Source organism: Squalius cephalus (assembly GCF_949319135.1).
Source record: "Squalius cephalus genome assembly, chromosome: 2".
Lineage (NCBI taxonomy): Eukaryota > Metazoa > Chordata > Actinopteri > Cypriniformes > Leuciscidae > Squalius > Squalius cephalus.
Window position 1 is genome coordinate 50,203,185 of NC_137123.1, and position 24,373 is coordinate 50,227,557.

A 24,373-nucleotide genomic window follows, 5' to 3' on the forward strand; every position below is an offset into this window, starting at 1 on the left:
TTAATTATTTGAATATAAACAAGTATAAATAGTGTTTAAATCTATAATCAAATCAGATTAAAGTAATGACTGGTTCTTTCATTCATCACCTGAATTGATGCATTTGGCCTACTTGTGATCAAATACCTTTAAACCTTAGGCTACATCGGGTTCGTTTGTGTACTAACATTTTGATCCATGATACTGATGAAAGTTTTAAATTAAAAACAATTTATTTATTTTATTTTATTTTTATATAATTTATTTTTGAACAGGAGAACACGAGACAACTGTACCCTCAGAAACCAATCAAATAAGCTAAGCCTGCCATAATGAAAAAAAAAAAAAATGTCAACTATAAAGGAATAACCTTTGAGTTTTGTAAATTCCCATTAATTCCCTTATATTCCTGTTAACTCCCATGGAAATTTTCCAACTTTGAAAATTCCCAGAATTTTGCAACCCTATTCATTGGCTTTGATAACATCATGAATTTATTGAGCATTGACTATAGCTTTTAAGCACAGCACTGTTTGTTTCTGAAACTGGTTAATGTTGGCAACCTGACGTTAGGCCTGGCCCATAATTTACTTACAGCAACAAGCAGCCTGGTTGACAAACTAAGCTAAAGATTTAACATTAGCATACATTAGCAGCAGCTGTCTGGAGTTGACTACGTTAACTTTAATTGCATGTGTAGGTGCATAACAAGCAAACTCAGTTCACCTTTTGGAAAGAAAGCAGTCATCAGCTGCTTCCCCTCATTCTGCCTCCTTTCTTTTTCCTGCCTGTCTTTCTTTTTTTTGAAAGCCCGATTAGCGCTTTTTTTTGCGCAGCATGATCAGGCTCCCAGGCTCTAGACCGCTCAAGACTCACTGCGTTACTTGTTTGCCGCCGGCTGCCGTCTATGGGCGGACTAAACCATTTTGAGAGGGGGGGGGGGGGGGCGGGGTCCAGAGTGTCTGGCACTGAGTTCATTCTCTCAGTTGGTGTTATCAATATATTTTGAAATGAATAACGACATCAATTGGAGGGCCCAATTAATTCGAATTAGGCTACAAAAAAAAAAAAAAAAAAATTATGGGATTTCAAAGGGCCCTCTCCCTAGACGGGGCCCTGGGTAGTCAGGTCCACTTTTCCCCCCACTACCACGCCCATGCATACGGATTATATAGGCAGAGAGCAGTCTGTTTTCTTTCGTTTTGAATTGTTTTGTTTAAAAGTAGCCTACTCATTCCAAGCTTTTTATAGATATATTTCTCAGGTCTGTGAGGCAAGTAGCTTATACTGAGTTTCAGTTTATTTAAAGGGTAACTAAACCCCTGGTCAGAGCCTGACTCCACCCACTGGCAAATTTGAAAAATGCTAGAAAAGTAGGCAGAGCCCAGTGGAGAGGGGGCGTGTATCTGAGACGTATCTCTTTGCAGGCAAGGGCGTGGTTAGCTGGTACCCTCTGACATCACCGGCCACCATAACTTCCAATAGGAAAATTCAACTGCAGTAGCCACTGTTCAACCTGAAGAGGGCAGCACTCAGACGTTTTTACACCATATTTTGTAAAATTAAAACACTTTAAACACAAATGTCAAAAAAATTACTTGAATCAATGAACAGCACTAATAAAGCCCCATTCTTACAGATCATTAACTAAAAAAAGTTGGTTTAGGGTTTAGTTACCCTTTAAGAGAGCTCCAGTTCACGCCAGCGCCTCCATGTCCTGATTATATTGCCTGCTATATTTACCTCTATTAGACCTTTATTACCTTTATTAGACCCAGGAAATTGGTTGATGAAACATTGATTTAAATTAAGATACAATTAATACAAAACGAAATTCACTTTAAAGAAAGGCGTTCTACAAAAACAAACTTAATGAAGTGGTCAAAATCATGTCTGCCCACTCCATTTGTCTCCCGATATTTTCGGGATCATCTTATCTTATTCATGCTTTTCACTTTTCATATAATCAACATAGATGAAATTTAAAAAATATATGTTATTTTATTAAAACATGAATATGAAACTAAATCGTTTTTAATGAATAGTTGTAGCCGATTCATTAAAAACGATTTAGTTTCATATTCACATTTTAATAAAATATATATTTTTTAAATATGTTATTTAAAATTAGCCTACAGAGAAATTTAATGTCGGAGCGTCTTTCCGGTGAGCATGTGGGGGGAGAGATACGATTTTCGATCAATAATCGAATATTATTTTGCTTGATATGCCAATCCTTAATATTTGGTGTTGTAAATGCCTGTTTGAGGTCTCTGTGAAAGTTTTAAAGCAGTATTTTAGTGCCGCTTTCAGAGCACTCATGTACATTGTTTCTTCCTCATAAATGCGAACACGAAAAATAAAATAAAATGAATAGGCTATTTTATGTTTTGTGGAGAGTCGACCCTTCGTCATCCGGTGGGTATATTACTTTTGGTTTGCGCAAAATTCATAGAATTACTAAAACATATTTTACCACCTAAAAGTTTGTTTTTTGTGTCACGTCCGGACTGTAACGCAAGTGTATTTCCCTCATATTAAATATAAAACGCATGTATAGACTGGTATTTTTCTAACGTCTGGACTCCTTTATTAAGGGAGTATGGATATAGACGTTTCAATATATTAGTAGCCTATTAAACGCATTTTCTGGTCATTTATATTTCAAGTTTTGACTGTAAATGTCACGTCCATAACGCTGGAACTGCCAATATAGCTAGGCTATTTGTGGCTTAATAGGCTACTTCAGTGGTAAAGATCAAATGCTGTACACACCTTATTAATAAACCATACTAGAAAAGCAGATGAGCCCAGAATATGAGCGCAACGCATTTATAACGAAACGTTAAGCGTTTTCCTCCCATTATAGAAACACTTTATTACAAAGCAAATAAAGGTGACTCTTAACGTGAGGATGACAGGATTTCTATGAGGATGACATTGCGGTGCACAGCAAACCCTTTAAATGGTAGCCTATTCAATGCAAAACAAAAATGAAAAATATAAGTAGCCAATAAAATAAACAAATTATTGTGGCATTAATTAGCCCACAAACAATATTTATTTATTATAAGTCTAAACGAATTTATTTAAAGAAAAACGCCAGCGTTGGGCGTTTATCTGTATAGGCTAAGTGTTTCAGCCGCCCTTTTCAAACTGGCGCAAGAAAATGCAACAGAATTTGTTAAACATGAAAAGGACTTATCCGTCTGGCATGGCCGCTCGCTCTAACGTTAACCTAGATAAATGTTCGCTATTATTAAGGGCATATCCGAGTGTTTGTGCGGAGTGTGGAGCGCGCACTGCATGACATGATGGAGGCGCTGGTGCCATCACTCGCATTTTCCTATCAACAGTGGAAACAACTTAAAATACTCCATCATTTCTGGTCAAACAGAAAAGAATAATACATCAGTCGCAATTACTTTTATTTGTGTAAACTCACAACAACAAGAAAACGTTGTGCTTTTGTAAAATAAAAGAAAACGAACAGGGCGCGCTTTCATGATCTCTGTGAATTAGAGCGCGTCTCAAACATTAACTGAAAAAGCCTCACAGACATGAGAAATATAGCTATCTATATAAAGCTTATAAAAAATGTCCACCAACGAAAAAAATCGAATCGAAAGCAAATACGTACGGTACCATCTGATTATGTAATCCTGTCCGTATGAAAAGCGCATCTAGGCTATATTACAGCGGAGATGTGTGGATATATGTTTGCAGGCAGCCTACACTGATTTAGAAAAGACTAGTATATTAATAAACAATTAAAATGCTTCGTTATTTTTTTTCAGACACATTTATTATCATTAGCCTACTTTTGCCGGTGCTACTGGGTGCTTTGCGGCAAGTTTTATGCATGCGCTTGAGCGCAGAATAAGCGTATGCACCCAGGATAGAATATAAACGTGCGATTAGTACTAATTGCTTAAATAAATGACTACTAGAAAAATCTTTAGTTTATGGCAACTCTAATCAATAGCCCACATTTAATATTTGGTATTATTTAATTAGTAATTGTATCCAGCTCTTTACATTAAATTAGTTGAGTTAGCATAATTAGTTAATGAACTAATAAAATAATAAAATAAAGTTTAAATTAAGAAACTAACCATATTTCTATATAGCATTGCTTATTCCACCACACAAAGGACTGTTTATAAGGTGACAATCCGTTATACATGTGAAGATTGTAAGGTGTATCTTGAAGATTTTTGTATTGTATTGTATCTTCTGTTATAAAGACAAGATTGACATTTCGTTAATTAAACAAAATAAGAACACAATGTTGTAAAAAATAATCAACTTAGGATATGTTATGTTAGATGTGTTTTGGGTCCGTGTAACGCTTTGCAGTTCTTTGTTCAATTTGAAATGTAATAATCAGAAATGAGAAAACGGCCCCTTTATTCGTTTTTTCGTTTTTTCAAAAAAACGAAAAAACGAGATTTCGGCTTGATTTTTCGTTTTTTGGTTCACAGGCAAAAAACGAATAAATGACTTCAAAATTCGTTTTCCACATCTGGGGTGCGTTTCCCGAAAGCATCGTTAGCCAACTATGGTCGCAAGTTCATCGCAATGTCCATTGAACTCTATTGGTAACGACGGAACTTGCGACCATAGTTGGCCAACGATGCTTTCGAGAAACGCACCCCTGGGCGGCCTGACACGCCCCCTTCCGCCGATTGGTCAAGCAAATCTGAGCATGTGACATCATCAGTTGTCGCTCAGGGGTGCGTTTCCCGAAAGCATCGTTGGCCAACTATGGTCGCAAGTTCCGTCGTTACCAATAGAGTTCAATGGACATTGCGATGAATTTGCGACCATAGTTGGCCAACGATGCTTTCGGGAAACGCACCCCAGGGGTGCGTTTCCCGTACAACTATATAGTTCGCTGCTTAACTACCATAGTACGATGCATCGTTGGAGAAATCAACTAGCTAGTCACGACTGTTTCCCGAAACCGTCTGTCGCAAAGTATCGTTCAACCACGTTGGTTTATGACGTCTCGCACGTGGTGGACTAATAACTTATTTTAATTCATCTGTTTGAGATCGAATTAACGCTAGATTTTGTCATATAAGTTACAGACATGGCATCTAAAGACCATTTCTAATTTTTCTCAGTTATTTTGCTTTATTACCAGACTCAATATTTGGCTCGTTCTTAGAGCACGTTCGCACATGCGCAGTCTTCAAAAACGGTGCTTTAAATCTCTTGACAAACTAAAAGACGTAAATTACATTTATGTATTCTAAATAAATAACACGGGTCCTACTGAATGTCAGCTTGCTTATTTTGCTAAATATAAGGATTTATTCAGTCTACATCTCATGTAAACTAGAAACTATGCTTCTAACGACAGCTCGAGAGCTGTCGTTCCAACCACACAAGTTTGCGATGCTGTTTGCGAACGTTCGTTGGAACGATGGTTTCGGGAAAGACCAAATCGTTGAACTATGCTGATAACGACGGAACTTGCGACCATAGTTGGCTAACGATGCTTTCGGGAAACGCACCCCTGGTCAGGGCCGGGTTTCCCGATAACGATGTATCTTAGCTCTTAAGAGCGCTTTCTACGTGCAAAGTTACGAACGCTCGCAGCAATTCCACGAGCGTTTCCCAAAAATGCACTTAACATGAACGCGCGAGAACGCGCTCTACGTGCTACTTAAGAGTCGCTGTCCATTCGTGAAGTGCTGAAACATAACCTTATATGGAATCGTATTCTGAATGTTTAACCTAATAATTGTCATCTGTTGTGGATTAGCAATCAAGACAAGTCTATTTAAAGCACCTACAGCGGAGGCACTGACAAAATGGCTGAAAAACAAAACAAAACAAAAAACACACACGAAAAGATACCTTTCAAAAAGATGAAATGAATATCCTTTTAGAGGAGATAGAGCGAAACAAAGATGCAATTTTTAACAGATTTAAAGGATTTTTTTTTTTCATTCATTTAATTTTGATTAAAATTATTCGATTAAATTATTTCTATTTTTTTTGTTTGTTTTCTGACCTTTTTAATTATTTAACTTATACATTAATTTAACCAACAACAAAAAAGAGTAATAAAGTGTACAATAAAGTACAATCAAAAACTTATATTATAATCACATACATTTGAATAAAGTTAAAGGTGTAATCTGCCGGTTGTCCTGCAGGTGTCCTCATAAATCTGTCTTCTTACGATGCACTTGGGGATGTACGATTACTCCAGAGCACTCGTAGATCTACGAAGATTTTCAAGTGCTACTTAAGCTACGATGCTTTTGGGAAACAGACCATAATATTAAGATCAGTCGTACGATCGTTTTTACGATCAACTTAGGCTTACGATGCTTTTGGGAAACGCAGCCCTGGTCTGTTCAACAAAATAATAGTCCTCTACTATGGCTACAGATTCTTAAACTGTACAGGGCAGGTCCTATTGGGCTTTCTTCTGTGCAACTTTACACGTTTCACAGAAATCATTACATCAGAAATATTAATTATTAGTCTGCCACCAGCCTGTTTTATTTAGCTGTGTGTGGTGAAGCTGCGCTTGACAGCGCCGAGCGGGAGAGGCTCACTGACCAATGTCCAGTCAGCAGTCAGAACTTTTCTTTTAGACGCTCCGTTTTGCCACGGGATGGTGATTGCAAATACTGTAATGCCAATCGGCTGAGGGTGGCTACCGATGATGGTGAAATAGCCTACATTTTTACTGAAACTGGCTAATCATATCCGCGACCCGTGAGAATGAGACAGATGATTGACAGGACGATAGCGGAGGCAATTAAAGGCGCAAGATGACTTAAGTTAACAAAAACATAAATAAAAAAAAGTGTTTAGACATTTCATGCATGAATTATGATAACCTCAGTCAGGATTTTTTTCCTATGTGTTTTTATTGCTCTTAGGGCATGGAAAACAAGATTTTATTTTTTATTTTTCATTTTACAAATTTTTCAAAGAGATTTTCAGATGTCCACTTGAATGGAGAGCATGCGTTTATGGTTTAAACTGAAGAGATATTGTATTAAATATAATACAATAATCAAACAGATAAATTATGTGTATTTAACAAACTAATCAATTAAATTATATCAAATCATCTGAAAACTATAAAATATATACAAAAATATATAAATGCAAAATATTGCAAAGGCAATTGAACTCCACACGTTTTCTATGCAGTATCCTGACATTTCATCTCTTTTTGAACGTGCTGTCAATTTCCACCAAGAAGAGTTCCAAATTGCTTTGAAAATGTTAATTGATCCTGTTCATCGAGTTCATGCTTAATAGTTTGCCTTAGCCTACTGTCTTCTGAATTAACACAAAGTAGTTATTAGTAAAAATGGGGGAAACTGGATCAAGTTCCTGTGGAATCAATAAATGTTCTTGATGGCATGCATTGTTTCTCGTTTTTATTGTTTGATTATACAGCCAGAACTGGACTTCTGTTTGGGTTCCACCAGTAAGTGACATACCTTTACACACACACACACACACACACACACACACACACACACACACACACACACACACACACACACACACACACACACACACACACACACATATAGCCTATATAATTTTTTTTCATGGTATAATTATGTAATCTGCTTATTGTGAGCCTAAATGAGTAAATTGGTATTCAATCATTATCAGGCTGACTTGCTTTTTTATATATTGAAAGTAGTGTTTCATGTTGTCACTTCACATTTAATGGCCGCTTAGAATGAAATTGCTATGCAAATTCACAGTGCCTCCTTTGAGCTGCATTAGACAGTGTAATGTACATCTAAAAATGCAGGGTCAGATGCTGCTTCTGTGCCACCTATACTGCAAAGCTGTGTGTTTGTTCATACAGAGTTCATCAGACAGCCTAAAGCCTCTTACGTTGTTGATTTATATTTTAAACAACAATTCGACATTTGCTCGCAATGTTTTTCTTCCAAAAAACCTCATCATTCTGCAGGACAATTGTCTATTACAGTATACAACACGCTTTAAGAAAAGTTTATTTCCATCACACTGTAAAGTGTTTTTAAATATTACATATAGATATACCAAAGATTTTACATGTTAATTACAGTTAGTAGGCCTACCATGGGAAGTAGGGGTGCTGAGCGTGGAGCATGAAGAAATATGGTTGGGGATGAAAGTTCACACAAACAAAACCAAAAAACTGTGGTGTTTTGCCTATATTACGTGTGTTTGTTTTTATTTATGCTGTATTATAAAATACCCATATTATAACAAATAAATAAAATATATTTGAAAATTGCCCTTTAAAACGAAGGCTCAGTTTGTGGTTCACAATTATTTGATTAAAAACAACAAAAACAATAAAACAAAGACAAAGTCACTTATATTAAACACTTTTTTTATTTATGTTTTTGTTAACAAGTTATCTTGCGCCTTTAATTGCCTCCGCTATCGTCCTGTCAATCATCTGTCTCATTCTCACGGGTCGCGGATATGATTAGCCAGTTTCAGTAAAAATGTAGGCTATTTCACCATCATCGGTAGCCACCCTCAGCCGATTGGCATTACAGTATTTGCAATCACCATCCCGTGGCAAAACGGAGCGTCTAAAAGAAAAGTTCTGACTGCTGACTGGACATTGGGACATTGGACACTGTCAAGCGCAGCTTCACCACACACAGCTAAATAAAACAGGCTGGTGGCAGACTAATAATTAATATTTCTGATGTAATGATTTCTGTGAAACGTGTAAAGTTGCACAGAAGAAAGCCCAATAGGACCTGCCCTGTACAGTTTAAGAATCTGTAGCCATAGTAGAGGACTATTATTTTGTTGAACAGACCAGGGCTGCGTTTCCCAAAAGCATCGTAAGCCTAAGTTGATCGTAAAAACGATCGTACGACTGATCTTAATATTATGGTCTGTTTCCCAAAAGCATCGTAGCTTAAGTAGCACTTGAAAATCTTCGTAGATCTACGAGTGCTCTGGAGTAATCGTACATCCCCAAGTGCATCGTAAGAAGACAGATTTATGAGGACACCTGCAGGACAACCGGCAGATTACACCTTTAACTTTATTCAAATGTATGTGATTATAATATAAGTTTTTGATTGTACTTTATTGTACACTTTATTACTCTTTTTTGTTGTTGGTTAAATTAATGTATAAGTTAAATAATTAAAAAGGTCAGAAAACAAACAAAAAAAATAGAAATAATTTAATCGAATAATTTTAATCAAAATTAAATGAATGAAAAAAAAAAATCCTTTAAATCTGTTAAAAATTGCATCTTTGTTTCGCTCTATCTCCTCTAAAAGGATATTCATTTCATCTTTTTGAAAGGTATCTTTTCGTGTGTGTTTTTTGTTTTGTTTTGTTTTTCAGCCATTTTGTCAGTGCCTCCGCTGTAGGTGCTTTAAATAGACTTGTCTTGATTGCTAATCCACAACAGATGACAATTATTAGGTTAAACATTCAGAATACGATTCCATATAAGGTTATGTTTCAGCACTTCACGAATGGACAGCGACTCTTAAGTAGCACGTAGAGCGCGTTCTCGCGCGTTCATGTTAAGTGCATTTTTGGGAAACGCTCGTGGAATTGCTGCGAGCGTTCGTAACTTTGCACGTAGAAAGCGCTCTTAAGAGCTAAGATACATCGTTATCGGGAAACCCGGCCCTGACCAGGGGTGCGTTTCCCGAAAGCATCGTTAGCCAACTATGGTCGCAAGTTCCGTCGTTATCAGCATAGTTCAACGATTTGGTCTTTCCCGAAACCATCGTTCCAACGAACGTTCGCAAACAGCATCGCAAACTTGTGTGGTTGGAACGACAGCTCTCGAGCTGTCGTTAGAAGCATAGTTTCTAGTTTACATGAGATGTAGACTGAATAAATCCTTATATTTAGCAAAATAAGCAAGCTGACATTCAGTAGGACCCGTGTTATTTATTTAGAATACATAAATGTAATTTACGTCTTTTAGTTTGTCAAGAGATTTAAAGCACCGTTTTTGAAGACTGCGCATGTGCGAACGTGCTCTAAGAACGAGCCAAATATTGAGTCTGGTAATAAAGCAAAATAACTGAGAAAAATTAGAAATGGTCTTTAGATGCCATGTCTGTAACTTATATGACAAAATCTAGCGTTAATTCGATCTCAAACAGATGAATTAAAATAAGTTATTAGTCCACCACGTGCGAGACGTCATAAACCAACGTGGTTGAACGATACTTTGCGACAGACGGTTTCGGGAAACAGTCGTGACTAGCTAGTTGATTTCTCCAACGATGCATCGTACTATGGTAGTTAAGCAGCGAACTATATAGTTGTACGGGAAACGCACCCCTGGGGTGCGTTTCCCGAAAGCATCGTTGGCCAACTATGGTCGCAAATTCATCGCAATGTCCATTGAACTCTATTGGTAACGACGGAACTTGCGACCATAGTTGGCCAACGATGCTTTCGGGAAACGCACCCCTGAGCGACAACTGATGATGTCACATGCTCAGATTTGCTTGACCAATCGGCGGAAGGGGGCGTGTCAGGCCGCCCAGGGGTGCGTTTCTCGAAAGCATCGTTGGCCAACTATGGTCGCAAGTTCCGTCGTTACCAATAGAGTTCAATGGACATTGCGATGAACTTGCGACCATAGTTGGCTAACGATGCTTTCGGGAAACGCACCCCAGATGTGGAAAACGAATTTTGAAGTCATTTATTCGTTTTTTGCCTGTGAACCAAAAAACGAAAAATCAAGCCGAAATCTCGTTTTTTCGTTTTTTTGAAAAAACGAAAAAACGAATAAAGGGGCCGTTTTCTCATTTCTGATTATTACATTTCAAATTGAACAAAGAACTGCAAAGCGTTACACGGACCCAAAACACATCTAACATAACATATCCTAAGTTGATTATTTTTTACAACATTGTGTTCTTATTTTGTTTAATTAACGAAATGTCAATCTTGTCTTTATAACAGAAGATACAATACAATACAAAAATCTTCAAGATACACCTTACAATCTTCACATGTATAACGGATTGTCACCTTATAAACAGTCCTTTGTGTGGTGGAATAAGCAATGCTATATAGAAATATGGTTAGTTTCTTAATTTAAACTTTATTTTATTATTTTATTAGTTCATTAACTAATTATGCTAACTCAACTAATTTAATGTAAAGAGCTGGATACAATTACTAATTAAATAATACCAAATATTAAATGTGGGCTATTGATTAGAGTTGCCATAAACTAAAGATTTTTCTAGTAGTCATTTATTTAAGCAATTAGTACTAATCGCACGTTTATATTCTATCCTGGGTGCATACGCTTATTCTGCGCTCAAGCGCATGCATAAAACTTGCCGCAAAGCACCCAGTAGCACCGGCAAAAGTAGGCTAATGATAATAAATGTGTCTGAAAAAAAATAACGAAGCATTTTAATTGTTTATTAATATACTAGTCTTTTCTAAATCAGTGTAGGCTGCCTGCAAACATATATCCACACATCTCCGCTGTAATATAGCCTAGATGCGCTTTTCATACGGACAGGATTACATAATCAGATGGTACCGTACGTATTTGCTTTCGATTCGATTTTTTTCGTTGGTGGACATTTTTTATAAGCTTTATATAGATAGCTATATTTCTCATGTCTGTGAGGCTTTTTCAGTTAATGTTTGAGACGCGCTCTAATTCACAGAGATCATGAAAGCGCGCCCTGTTCGTTTTCTTTTATTTTACAAAAGCACAACGTTTTCTTGTTGTTGTGAGTTTACACAAATAAAAGTAATTGCGACTGATGTATTATTCTTTTCTGTTTGACCAGAAATGATGGAGTATTTTAAGTTGTTTCCACTGTTGATAGGAAAATGCGAGTGATGGCACCAGCGCCTCCATCATGTCATGCAGTGCGCGCTCCACACTCCGCACAAACACTCGGATATGCCCTTAATAATAGCGAACATTTATCTAGGTTAACGTTAGAGCGAGCGGCCATGCCAGACGGATAAGTCCTTTTCATGTTTAACAAATTCTGTTGCATTTTCTTGCGCCAGTTTGAAAAGGGCGGCTGAAACACTTAGCCTATACAGATAAACGCCCAACGCTGGCGTTTTTCTTTAAATAAATTCGTTTAGACTTATAATAAATAAATATTGTTTGTGGGCTAATTAATGCCACAATAATTTGTTTATTTTATTGGCTACTTATATTTTTCATTTTTGTTTTGCATTGAATAGGCTACCATTTAAAGGGTTTGCTGTGCACCGCAATGTCATCCTCATAGAAATCCTGTCATCCTCACGTTAAGAGTCACCTTTATTTGCTTTGTAATAAAGTGTTTCTATAATGGGAGGAAAACGCTTAACGTTTCGTTATAAATGCGTTGCGCTCATATTCTGGGCTCATCTGCTTTTCTAGTATGGTTTATTAATAAGGTGTGTACAGCATTTGATCTTTACCACTGAAGTAGCCTATTAAGCCACAAATAGCCTAGCTATATTGGCAGTTCCAGCGTTATGGACGTGACATTTACAGTCAAAACTTGAAATATAAATGACCAGAAAATGCGTTTAATAGGCTACTAATATATTGAAACGTCTATATCCATACTCCCTTAATAAAGGAGTCCAGACGTTAGAAAAATACCAGTCTATACATGCGTTTTATATTTAATATGAGGGAAATACACTTGCGTTACAGTCCGGACGTGACACAAAAAACAAACTTTTAGGTGGTAAAATATGTTTTAGTAATTCTATGAATTTTGCGCAAACCAAAAGTAATATACCCACCGGATGACGAAGGGTCGACTCTCCACAAAACATAAAATAGCCTATTCATTTTATTTTATTTTTCGTGTTCGCATTTATGAGGAAGAAACAATGTACATGAGTGCTCTGAAAGCGGCACTAAAATACTGCTTTAAAACTTTCACAGAGACCTCAAACAGGCATTTACAACACCAAATATTAAGGATTGGCATATCAAGCAAAATAATATTCGATTATTGATCGAAAATCGTATCTCTCCCCCCACATGCTCACCGGAAAGACGCTCCGACATTAAATTTCTCTGTAGGCTAATTTTAAATAACATATTTAAAAAATATATATTTTATTAAAATGTGAATATGAAACTAAATCGTTTTTAATGAATCGGCTACAACTATTCATTAAAAACGATTTAGTTTCATATTCATGTTTTAATAAAATAACATATATTTTTTAAATTTCATCTATGTTGATTATATGAAAAGTGAAAAGCATGAATAAGATAAGATGATCCCGAAAATATCGGGAGACAAATGGAGTGGGCAGACATGATTTTGACCACTTCATTAAGTTTGTTTTTGTAGAACGCCTTTCTTTAAAGTGAATTTCGTTTTGTATTAATTGTATCTTAATTTAAATCAATGTTTCATCAACCAATTTCCTGGGTCTAATAAAGGTAATAAAGGTCTAATAGAGGTAAATATAGCAGGCAATATAATCAGGACATGGAGGCGCTGGCGTGAACTGGAGCTCTCTTAAAGGGTAACTAAACCCTAAACCAACTTTTTTTAGTTAATGATCTGTAAGAATGGGGCTTTATTAGTGCTGTTCATTGATTCAAGTAATTTTTTTGACATTTGTGTTTAAAGTGTTTTAATTTTACAAAATATGGTGTAAAAACGTCTGAGTGCTGCCCTCTTCAGGTTGAACAGTGGCTACTGCAGTTGAATTTTCCTATTGGAAGTTATGGTGGCCGGTGATGTCAGAGGGTACCAGCTAACCACGCCCTTGCCTGCAAAGAGATACGTCTCAGATACACGCCCCCTCTCCACTGGGCTCTGCCTACTTTTCTAGCATTTTTCAAATTTGCCAGTGGGTGGAGTCAGGCTCTGACCAGGGGTTTAGTTACCCTTTAAATAAACTGAAACTCAGTATAAGCTACTTGCCTCACAGACCTGAGAAATATATCTATAAAAAGCTTGGAATGAGTAGGCTACTTTTAAACAAAACAATTCAAAACGAAAGAAAACAGACTGCTCTCTGCCTATATAATCCGTATGCATGGGCGTGGTAGTGGGGGGAAAAGTGGACCTGACTACCCAGGGCCCCGTCTAGGGAGAGGGCCCTTTGAAATCCCATAATTTTTTTTTTTTTTTTTTTGTAGCCTAATTCGAATTAATTGGGCCCTCCAATTGATGTCGTTATTCATTTCAAAATATATTGATAACACCAACTGAGAGAATGAACTCAGTGCCAGACACTCTGGACCCCGCCCCCCCCCCCCCCCTCTCAAAATGGTTTAGTCCGCCCATAGACGGCAGCCGGCGGCAAACAAGTAACGCAGTGAGTCTTGAGCGGTCTAGAGCCTGGGAGCCTGATCATGCTGCGCAAAAAAAAGCGCTAATCGGGCTTTCAAAAAAAAGAAAGACAGGCAGGAAAAAGAAAGGAGGCAGAATGAGGGGAAGCAGCTGATGACTGCTTTCTTTCCAAAAGGTGAACTGAGTTTGCTTGTTATGCACCTACACATGCAATTAAAGTTAACGTAGTCAACTCCAGACAGCTGCTGCTAATGTATGCTAATGTTAAATCTTTAGCTTAGTTTGTCAACCAGGCTGCTTGTTGCTGTAAGTAAATTATGGGCCAGGCCTAACGTCAGGTTGCCAACATTAACCAGTTTCAGAAACAAACAGTGCTGTGCTTAAAAGCTATAGTCAATGCTCAATAAATTCATGATGTTATCAAAGCCAATGAATAGGGTTGCAAAATTCTGGGAATTTTCAAAGTTGGAAAATTTCCATGGGAGTTAACAGGAATATAAGGGAATTAATGGGAATTTACAAAACTCAAAGGTTATTCCTTTATAGTTGACATTTTTTTTTTTTTCATTATGGCAGGCTTAGCTTATTTGATTGGTTTCTGAGGGTACAGTTGTCTCGTGTTCTCCTGTTCAAAAATAAATTATATAAAAATAAAATAAAATAAAATAAATAAATTGTTTTTAATTTAAAACTTTCATCAGTATCATGGATCAAAATGTTAGTACACAAACGAACCCGATGTAGCCTAAGGTTTAAAGGTATTTGATCACAAGTAGGCCAAATGCATCAATTCAGGTGATGAATGAAAGAACCAGTCATTACTTTAATCTGATTTGATTATAGATTTAAACACTATTTATACTTGTTTATATTCAAATAATTAAAAAAAAAAATTTCATTCAAAATTGAATTTTCATTTTGCTAACCCGCATCGTACAATGGCATGTGTAGGGGGCCCACTGACATTGAGAGTATACAGGGCCCAGAATTTGGTGCTACGCCCCTGTCCGTATTAAATGTGCATTTCTCTCTGGCGAGTTCACTACTGCGAAGATCGCAAGTCAGCATCGTCAATTTCATCTTTGCAGCCAACTGTGACACAAAAAAAAACACTTGTTTATAAATAAACAAATGAAATGCCTCCTTGCTATAATCATTACTTTTCCCAGTTCTTTGAGACAGCTTAGGTGCATTATTGCAGCGCCACCCTTAGGCTACACGTTATGAACACGTCACCATCCCTCAAGGCTAGTTATTATTATTTGGTGTTCAGTTTATACAGGTTTTCTCAATGTTATTTAATATATAACATATAGCGGCCATGCCAGACGAATAAGTCATTTTCATGTTTAACAAATTCTGTTGTATTTTTATTTCACAAAATTATTATTATTTTTTTAATCAAAATCTCTCTTTATTTTTCTCTCGACACCTATTTAACTTGGCACGAAGTTCTGGAAAACTGTCAGTGAAGTCCCGATGTGCAAATTTGTTTAAATTCATACCTACGTAATCACCTTGACCAAATTTGTACCTTTTTTTTTTACATTGAATCTTGAAAAAAAAAAAATAGGCCTACCGACGCCTTTTTTTTTTTTTTTGGCTGTTACGGCAAACCAAAATATTTTTAAGGATGGCCTGAGCAAGAGTATATCGGGAAGATATAAAGGGATAGCAAAATATGAATGCACTAAGACGGGCCTTCTCTCCATTCTGCCTTTTGTCTGATAACCACCCTGACCACGTCAATGCGTGAACATGTTTACATTTAGGCTATTTCAATAGATTTTTTCAGTCAGTTAAGCCAAATAATTGGGTAACAAATAGCATGTATATAATTTTAGAGGCTAACAAATACAGTATGGGTAAACTCTTAATTTGAAAAATAATGAATGCATTTCCTGCCAATCAGATTTAGCACCACCCACAGGGGAAAATCAGAATATCAAGTGTTTTTTCTGATTTCCGTGCAAGTACGGGAAAACCAAAAATCAAGTCATAATTTCGTTTTTTCGTTTTTCTAAAAAAACGAAAAAACAGAAAAAGGAGCTGTTTTCTCATTTTTTCGTTTTCATATGTGAAAGCAAAAACAAATGAACGAACGATACCCGGATGTGTTGCCTATTTTACTTTCCCTTAGGGGAGACCGGGGACAGTTGCAACACTTTTTGCATTTCTCTCAGTTACTCAGAGACTATTTGGACTAGACCAACCAAATTTGTATATATTAAACTTGCATCTGTCTGCTAATTACCCATACCATTTAAAGATGATTATATATGAATATGACATATCGTTCACAGTATTTATTTGAATGGAAGAAGTCAGATGTTGCAACTGACCCCGACCCAGGGGACAGTTGCAACACAACCCAGGGACGGTTGCAATGTTAAAAAATACCTTACATTTCATTAATTAACTTAAGCTTTTTGTCTCAATGAGCATAGAATTCTGAAAATATTAACTGTTTTAGGCCTACTATAATATTATAGTATTATTTATTTCAATAATATTATTGTAGCCTATTATTTATTATGACCGCCGCTAGCATAGCTAGCGAAAGCGGTCATATAGGGATTGTCAAAGGTTTTTTTTTTTTTTTTTCGTCATCTACTGAATTTTTCGTCAACGATACCAGGGACACCGAAACACCGGGGAACATGAAATTTGGTGGGCATGTAGCCCCACTAGACTTTTACGGAAAAATTTCGTTTGGTCCCCGGGGGCCAAAAATGCAGTTTTTCCTAAATAACTACCTGAACCGTGGCACCGAGGATGAAGAAATTTTTATGGTATGTTGGTCTTAAGGGCCCACATCAACCTAGCCCATAATCACTCATTTGTGATTTGCGCCCCTCCCATAAAAAATGAAAATGCAATATTATTCTGCTTTAATCGCCCCTATCTTCAGTTGAGATGTTCAGAACTGCACCATATTTCATGTGTATGATTAACTTGACATCCTCTGGGGGTATGCTAAGTTTCGTAGAATTTCATCCATGGGGGGGTATAAAATAAATTAATTTATGTGCACATTTAGTGACTGTACACTCATCGGCCTGTAGATGGTGGTGTTGAGCGAAGGGTTGCTGGTTTAGCATGATACTGTCACTAAGGTTGCCAACTGTCCCGAATTAGGCGGGACGTCCCGTATTTTGGGCCTAATTTATTTGTCCCGTCCCGTGCGTGACCTCCCATGTCCCGTTTTTTGACAAGCTGATAAACCACTGACTGATACAACAGCAACAGCAGCAGTGCTGACCACGACACTTGAGAATGATCACCGACACCTGTCATCATCCAATCACAGCTTTTTTAAATCACCGTTTTAAGACAAATCATTGTTTGATTTGCGAACATATCCTCTGCCGTCTGGTCGCTTCCGCTTCAAGCCGGACTCGTCTCGCGCTAACGGTAATTTCCTTTCACTGTCCACGTTTTGATTTCGGCTAATCAATTTTGGCGAATGCAAACAACGTGATTATTGTTCATGAGTCTACATCCAGCCACGCAAGAAAACATGTAATCTACCTGAGGGAATAATATGCTCAAAAAACATTTCTGATTATTATTAGCCTAATGTTTTAAAGCTTCTAGAAAGTACATAGAAAGCTTTTGTAACATTATCTTAACTGTCACTTTTGATTAATGTAATGCATCCTTGCTGAATAAAAGTAGGCAATTACTTTCTTTATTTTTTCCGCCCAAAAATAATCTTACTAACCCCAAACTTTTGAACTGTAAGTGTAGCGGAGGCGTGCTACAACTTTATAATATGCTGATTGAGGCGGCCAAATATGGACGGGATTCCGGTTAGAGAATCAAGGGTCGGAAAACAGATCTTCACAAAGATGGATTTATTGAACAGTCTTTGCGTTGTCATCTAGATCAGTTATTCTTTGGCAATGATGTCTGTATTAATGGTCTAAAAGAACAATAAAGAAATATAATTACAATCATATTCTGAGAATCATTTACACACTGGCATGATAGTCGAACAAATGCAATAAACAATGATTAAACACTCAAGTCTGCATTCTTAACATTAATAACAGCCCTATCAATGCAAATAGTCGTGATAAATTGTGCTATGATACATTATTAATGTAAACAACATTGGTGACGCAGTTTAGAATACTGCCGAGGCTAATACTGATTAGCGTGTTTCTCTCGCGGCAAATTACGGCCGCTACGGCGCTCAAAACTCGCCGATGGTAACCGCAGAACGATCGCGGGACATCAATAACATACTCAATAAACATACATATGCAAATGTACTTACATCAAGGCATAAACGCATTATACAGAGCAAAGACAAGTGTGCAGAGATGAACATTCACCAAACCGTCTTCCTGCGCGTCACACTATAATCAGTCCGTGTGGCCAACAACTTTAGTCCCTAGGACAGGCTTTCGTACACAGCCGCCCCCAATTATCTGACAGGATAATTGTAAACACTAAGAAAGTCTGTCTACAGTGTCTAAGGCTCTTCCTCGAAGTGAGGAAGTGGAATCAACCTAATAACTGGGCGAGTGTAGGATTTCTCATTAACTCTGACACGAGCAGTGCGAACTTTCCCATCAGGTCCAGCCAACGTCTCAGTCACTGTGCCCACAGGCCAGAGGGCACGAGGAAGTTGGGGATCAACAATGAGAACCACTTGGCCCACAGTTAGCTCTTTGCCATCCTTTCTCCACTTATGCCGATCCTGTAAACTTGGGAGATAATCTCGGATAAAGGCAGTCCAGAAATGATCCGCCAACACCTGGCTGTGTCTCCATCTGCGTCTTCCAAGCAGGTTGGTAGAGTCGAAAAAGACTTGAGGTAAGGAGGCATCACGACGGCCCATTAGGAGTAGGTTCGGAGTCACTGGGTCGACGTCTGCAACATCGGAAGATACGTAGCCGAGGGGCTTGGCATTTAGAATACCCTCAACCTCCATTAACAACGTCTGCAGCACTGGCTCTGGCACCGTTTGCTCTCGCAGAATGACCCGTAGAGCAGTCTTTACAGACTTGACTTCACGCTCCCAGGTTCCTCCGAAATGAGGAGCATTAGGTGGAATGTAGCGGAATCTGATCTTCTGTGGAGCAAGCAGCTCTTGAAGCTTGCGTGCCATGACATCAAAAGTGTCACGTAGTTCTCGGTCTCCTCCTACAAAGTTGGTACCGTTGTCACAGAGCAATTCCATGGGCTTACCTCGTCTTGCTATAAAGCGACGCAGAGAGAGCAGGAATGCATCAGTGTCAAGGTGCTCCAACAGATCAAGATGCACACATCGGGTTGTCATGCACTTATAAAGGATGCCCCATCTTTTTTCGTGGCGACGACCAACTTTGACTGAAAGGGGGGCCGAAACAATCTACCCCAGTAGAATAGAACGGCGGTTGGTGAAGTTGCAGTCTGCAGGATGGAAGATCGGCCATTTGGGGGACTTCAGGCTTGGCTCGCCAGAACTGGCAATCTTGGCATTTGCGTTGATGCTTACGGACGGCTTCCCTGCCCCGAGTATCCAATACTGGCGACGTAATTCCGCTAGCACCCTTTCAGAGCCAGGATGCAGAAGTCGGCGGTCCGTCTCTTTAATTAACAGCTTCGTTGTAGAATGACCAGGATCCAACAGTATCGGGTGGATGGCATCAGGGTCGAGGTCACTGGCTCTGCGTAACCGTCCCCCTACTCTGATGAGACCTGTGTCCTTATCATACTCTGGTGCAAGGGATGCCAAACGGCTGGTAGCTGGAATCGGCTGTCCAGTCTTCAAAGCTTGGACTTCAAGTGGGAATGAGTCCTGCTGAACTTGGGCCAGGATAAGTTTCTCTGCTTCAACATAGTCATCAGCTTGCAGTGAAGAGTCGCTGTCTGCAACAGCCGCCCCGTGTAGGGACCTGACAGTGGCCTCAACAAGCTCTAGCCAAGTGTGGAATTGATTGGGGTCCACAAGTAAATTATCGGAGACTTTGACAGTGCCGATGAATGCAGTTTTCCTCAACTCACAGATCTCCGATTCTACCTTAGTGACAGGTGTGGATGGCCACTGGTCAGAAGGTTGAAGGAGGAAGTCTGGTCCTGAACTCCACTGATGGGGTCTTGCTATCTGGGTCAGTGTCAGGCCTCTTGTGATGTGATCGGCAGGGTTGTGAGCTGAATCAATGTACCGCCATTCAGCCGTGTCTGTGAGGGTCTGGATTTCTGCTATGCGTGTCCCTACAAATACCTTGTAGCGACAGGACTCAGAGGTGAGCCAGTTCAGCACGGTTGTTGAGTCAGACCAGAGGGTGACTGTATGGAGATTAAGAGACAACTCAGTCTGGATCACTTTGGCTAACTGGGCGCCAGTCAGGGCTGCACTCAGTTCCAAACGAGGCATGGAGAGGCATTTTCTGGGGGCCACTCTGGATCTGGCCAGAACAAAGGCGACATGGATGTGTCCTTGATCATCTGTAGTACGCAAATAGGCCACTGAGCCGTATGCTCTTTCTGAGGCGTCGCAAAATACGTGGAGTTCTCGGATGGCACTAGGGTAATCAGCACAGGCTGGGGCATAAGGTCGAGGAAATTGCAGCTGAAGCAGATTAGGAATCTCTTGTATCCATGTTAGCCACTTCTCTCTTAGCTGTAAAGGTGTTATTGGATCGTCCCAGCCCAAATTCTGCTTCCAGAGATCTTGGATGAGAACCTTGGCCCTGGTGGTAAACGGGATGATATAACCCAGCGGGTCATACTGGCTGGCCAAGGTCTTGTACACATTTCTCATGGTAGGTTCCAGAGGCTCGGTTGATCGCAAATTATAACCAAGGGTGTCACTGAGACAGTCCCACCGTAGACCCAGAGTGGGTTCTTGTAGGTCTGTACTGGCTTTGGTCAACCACAGTTCACTGTTAGCAGACCGGGCTTCTGCGGGAAGATGTTCGATGACAGAGGGTATGTTGCAGGCCCACTGTCTTAAGTCGAAGCCTCCCTCAGACAGTAGTTGACGAAGTCCATCAACTACCTCCTTAGCTTCATCAGAGTTCGAAGTGCTGTGCAGGCAGTTATCAACATAGAAGGAATTCTCAACTATGTTAACCAGACTGACCTGGTCGTTCTGGTGGTTCTGGGCACTGCGCTGGAGGGCGTAGATGGCGCAACACGGGCTGCAGGTAGTTCCGAACGGAAGCACCTGCCATTCATATATCTCAGGCTCCTGGTCTCTGCACATGTTCCTCCAAAGAAACCGCAACACTGGCTTGTCCCCGGGCAATAAGCGTACCTGATGGAACATAGCTTTTATGTCCCCACTCACAGCCACCGTGTGTTGTCGGAACCTCAGGAGCACACCTAACAAGGAGGGTCCCAGCATCGGACCAGGAAGCAGCTGACTGTTTAAGGACTGACCCTGATGTTGAAATGAACAGTTAAAGACGATCCTGTTCTTGCCATTGTGTTGTACGATATGGTGCGGAATGAACCAGGATTCCGAGGTATTGTGTGCTTCTTCTGTGGTTATCTTGGCTACATATCCAGCAGATTCCAACTTGCGGATTTCAGTGCAGTAGGCTTTTGCTAGTTCAGGATCTCTTGCCAGTCTGCGCTCTGTACTTCGAAGACTAGGAAGGACAACATCCTTATTGGTATGGAACATGGTCATGGGCATGCGCCGGAGCAATGGTGTGGCATAACGTTGAACGCCGTCTACGTTCACAGTGGTGGTGGCATTCTGGAGCATAGTGAGAGCGTCTTTGTCTTGCTTGGACCTGATGACCATCTTCTCATTGTATGGGAAGGTGTCGACCTGCCAGAGACGCTCGACGTGCCGAATCAGATCATCATGAAGCGGAGTGGTGGTGATATGAAGGCACTGCTGATAACACCGTGAGGGCTGCTTGGGGCTCATGGGACCCTGAAGAGACCATCCCAGCTGTGTTCTGATGGCTATTGGACCTCCGTCTGGTCCTCTGCAGACAGGCTGTATCGGCATTAAGAGGTGTGGCATGTCAGAACCAATGAGGAGTAGTGGTTTGACTCTGTCAACAGGGAGAAGAGGAAGATCTCTCAGATGACGATAAGCTCCTTGGAGCGCAGCCACTGGGTAGTTATGTTCTGCAAGACTCAAACCGGTTGCAGTAAAGGCATTGGGGATAGTGAACCTCTGCATGGGTTTGGTGACTGCTGAGACCTCGAAAGAAACGGACGAACCTTCGAGTTCTGTGTGAGATTGCTGAACAGTCTGTAAATGAAGTAACTCTGGGGTACAGGTAAGCTTGAGCTGCTCCACAACTGGGGAAAGCACGAGTGTTCTCTCTGACCCATCATCAAGAACGGCATGTGCCTCCATTGTGTGGTGTCCATTGTGAAGGAGGACCTTGACGACCTTCAGCATGACTCTGGGTGTACGGTTCGGTCTGTCCAAGTAAACCCGGGTCGATGGGAGGCTGACGGTGAGGATAGCACTGGTGGTATCTTTAATGGAATCGTGAAGAACTGTAAGATGTAGCTCTTTACAGATTCTACATGGACGTTTGAGGTTGCAATACTCTACAGCATGGGACCGTCCACATCTCCAGCATCGTTTACCATCTTTAATCCAAGATACAATCTGGGAGGTAGTCAACTTCTTGAATGCCTCACAAGAGTTGAGGTAGTGATCCCTGTTGTCACAATGGGGACAGTACGGCTTGGGCTTGGAGCTGGACTTAGGGGCTGTCGACTCAGGAGTCTTAGCTACACTCTCACGTGTCAGGAGAACTGGCCTTGGCTGCCCTCTTGGATGAGGTGCTCCTCTAGCTCTACCAGGGGGCTTCAGAGTTTCACTCTGGAACATAGCCGCAGCTCTGCTAGAGATACGTTTCGCTTGGGACTTGATCTGAAGCCAGTCTGCGAAATCAGGTAGTGTGTAGGTCTTGTCGGTGCCGGTCTGGAGAATACCCCGACTTAGGCAGTATTCAACAAAACTGTCGCGATAGGCTGGTGGCAGTTTACTCAAGAGACGGTCCACATGTGAGCCACACAAAAGCTCATAACCATTCTGGCCTTCAAGAGTTCTCAGCATACCCACTAAAGACTGTACTGACAATGCAAATGAGTCGAAGGCATTAGCGTCACCCAACTTAAGAGGTGGAGTGCTTAGGATGGCACCCAACTCAGACTGAACAAGCTGTCTCGGTTGTCCATACTTGTCTTGAAGTGCCTGCAGAGCAGCAGTGTAAGGCTGGGGATGATACATGAAGGATTTAGCGAGCTGATGGGCACTAGGAAGTTCCAAATGACTTAAGAGAACATGGTATTTATACTGTTCACTGATATGATGGTGATTACTCAACAAATTGTCCAATGCTAACTTAAACAAAGCAAAGTCACTCTCAGCACCACTCTCGAAAACTGGTAACGTGGGTCGTGGAATGCCATAAGCTGATGCGAGCAGGAGCTCTGGACTCGGTTGAGGCGAGTAGGCACTTGGGGGGAGAGGCACAGATGCTTTAACGTAACCAGGAGCATGAAGTGTTGTCACCGGTGCTTGGTGGCTGAAGACAGGGAGCTGTGACGGACCTGGAAGTGTTGTCACTGGCGTTGTTGCTGTCTGTTGTAGCCTGTAGCGAAGGGTAGGTAGTGTGGCAGTAACAGGTTGCTGTGTCACACGCTGCATGCTGCTGCTCATGGGGAACGCAGCGGAGGTCGGGATGGTGAACACTGCTGAAGGCTGAGAAGCCACATTCGACGGTAATGACACACAGTGTACTGGAACGGCAGTAGGAGCCGATGGTGCAATGTCAGGGACTGGCGGTGAGAATGCTTGTGGCCCTGGGTCAAATGCAGCGGGCATGGGTGCATCTGCAGAGTGAGGAGCAGGTGAGGCCCAATGTGGCGGTCTAGGAGACGCTGCAGAGACATCAGGATCAGGCAGTGCTGTAAGACAAGGCAGCAGCGTTGACGTCACAGCGGGCGACTGGAAGAGGGGCTGCTGAGTTTCAGAAGACATGAGCTGCGGTGAGCAAGCCTGGCTGCGCCGTGATGCAAGCTGTTGAGCGTTCGGAGAACCAGAGTCTGTAGGGACTGGAGTGGTCGCTCTAGAGTCTACAGAGAGCATGGAGGATACAAGCTTAGCTACTTCGAGTTCAGTCTCT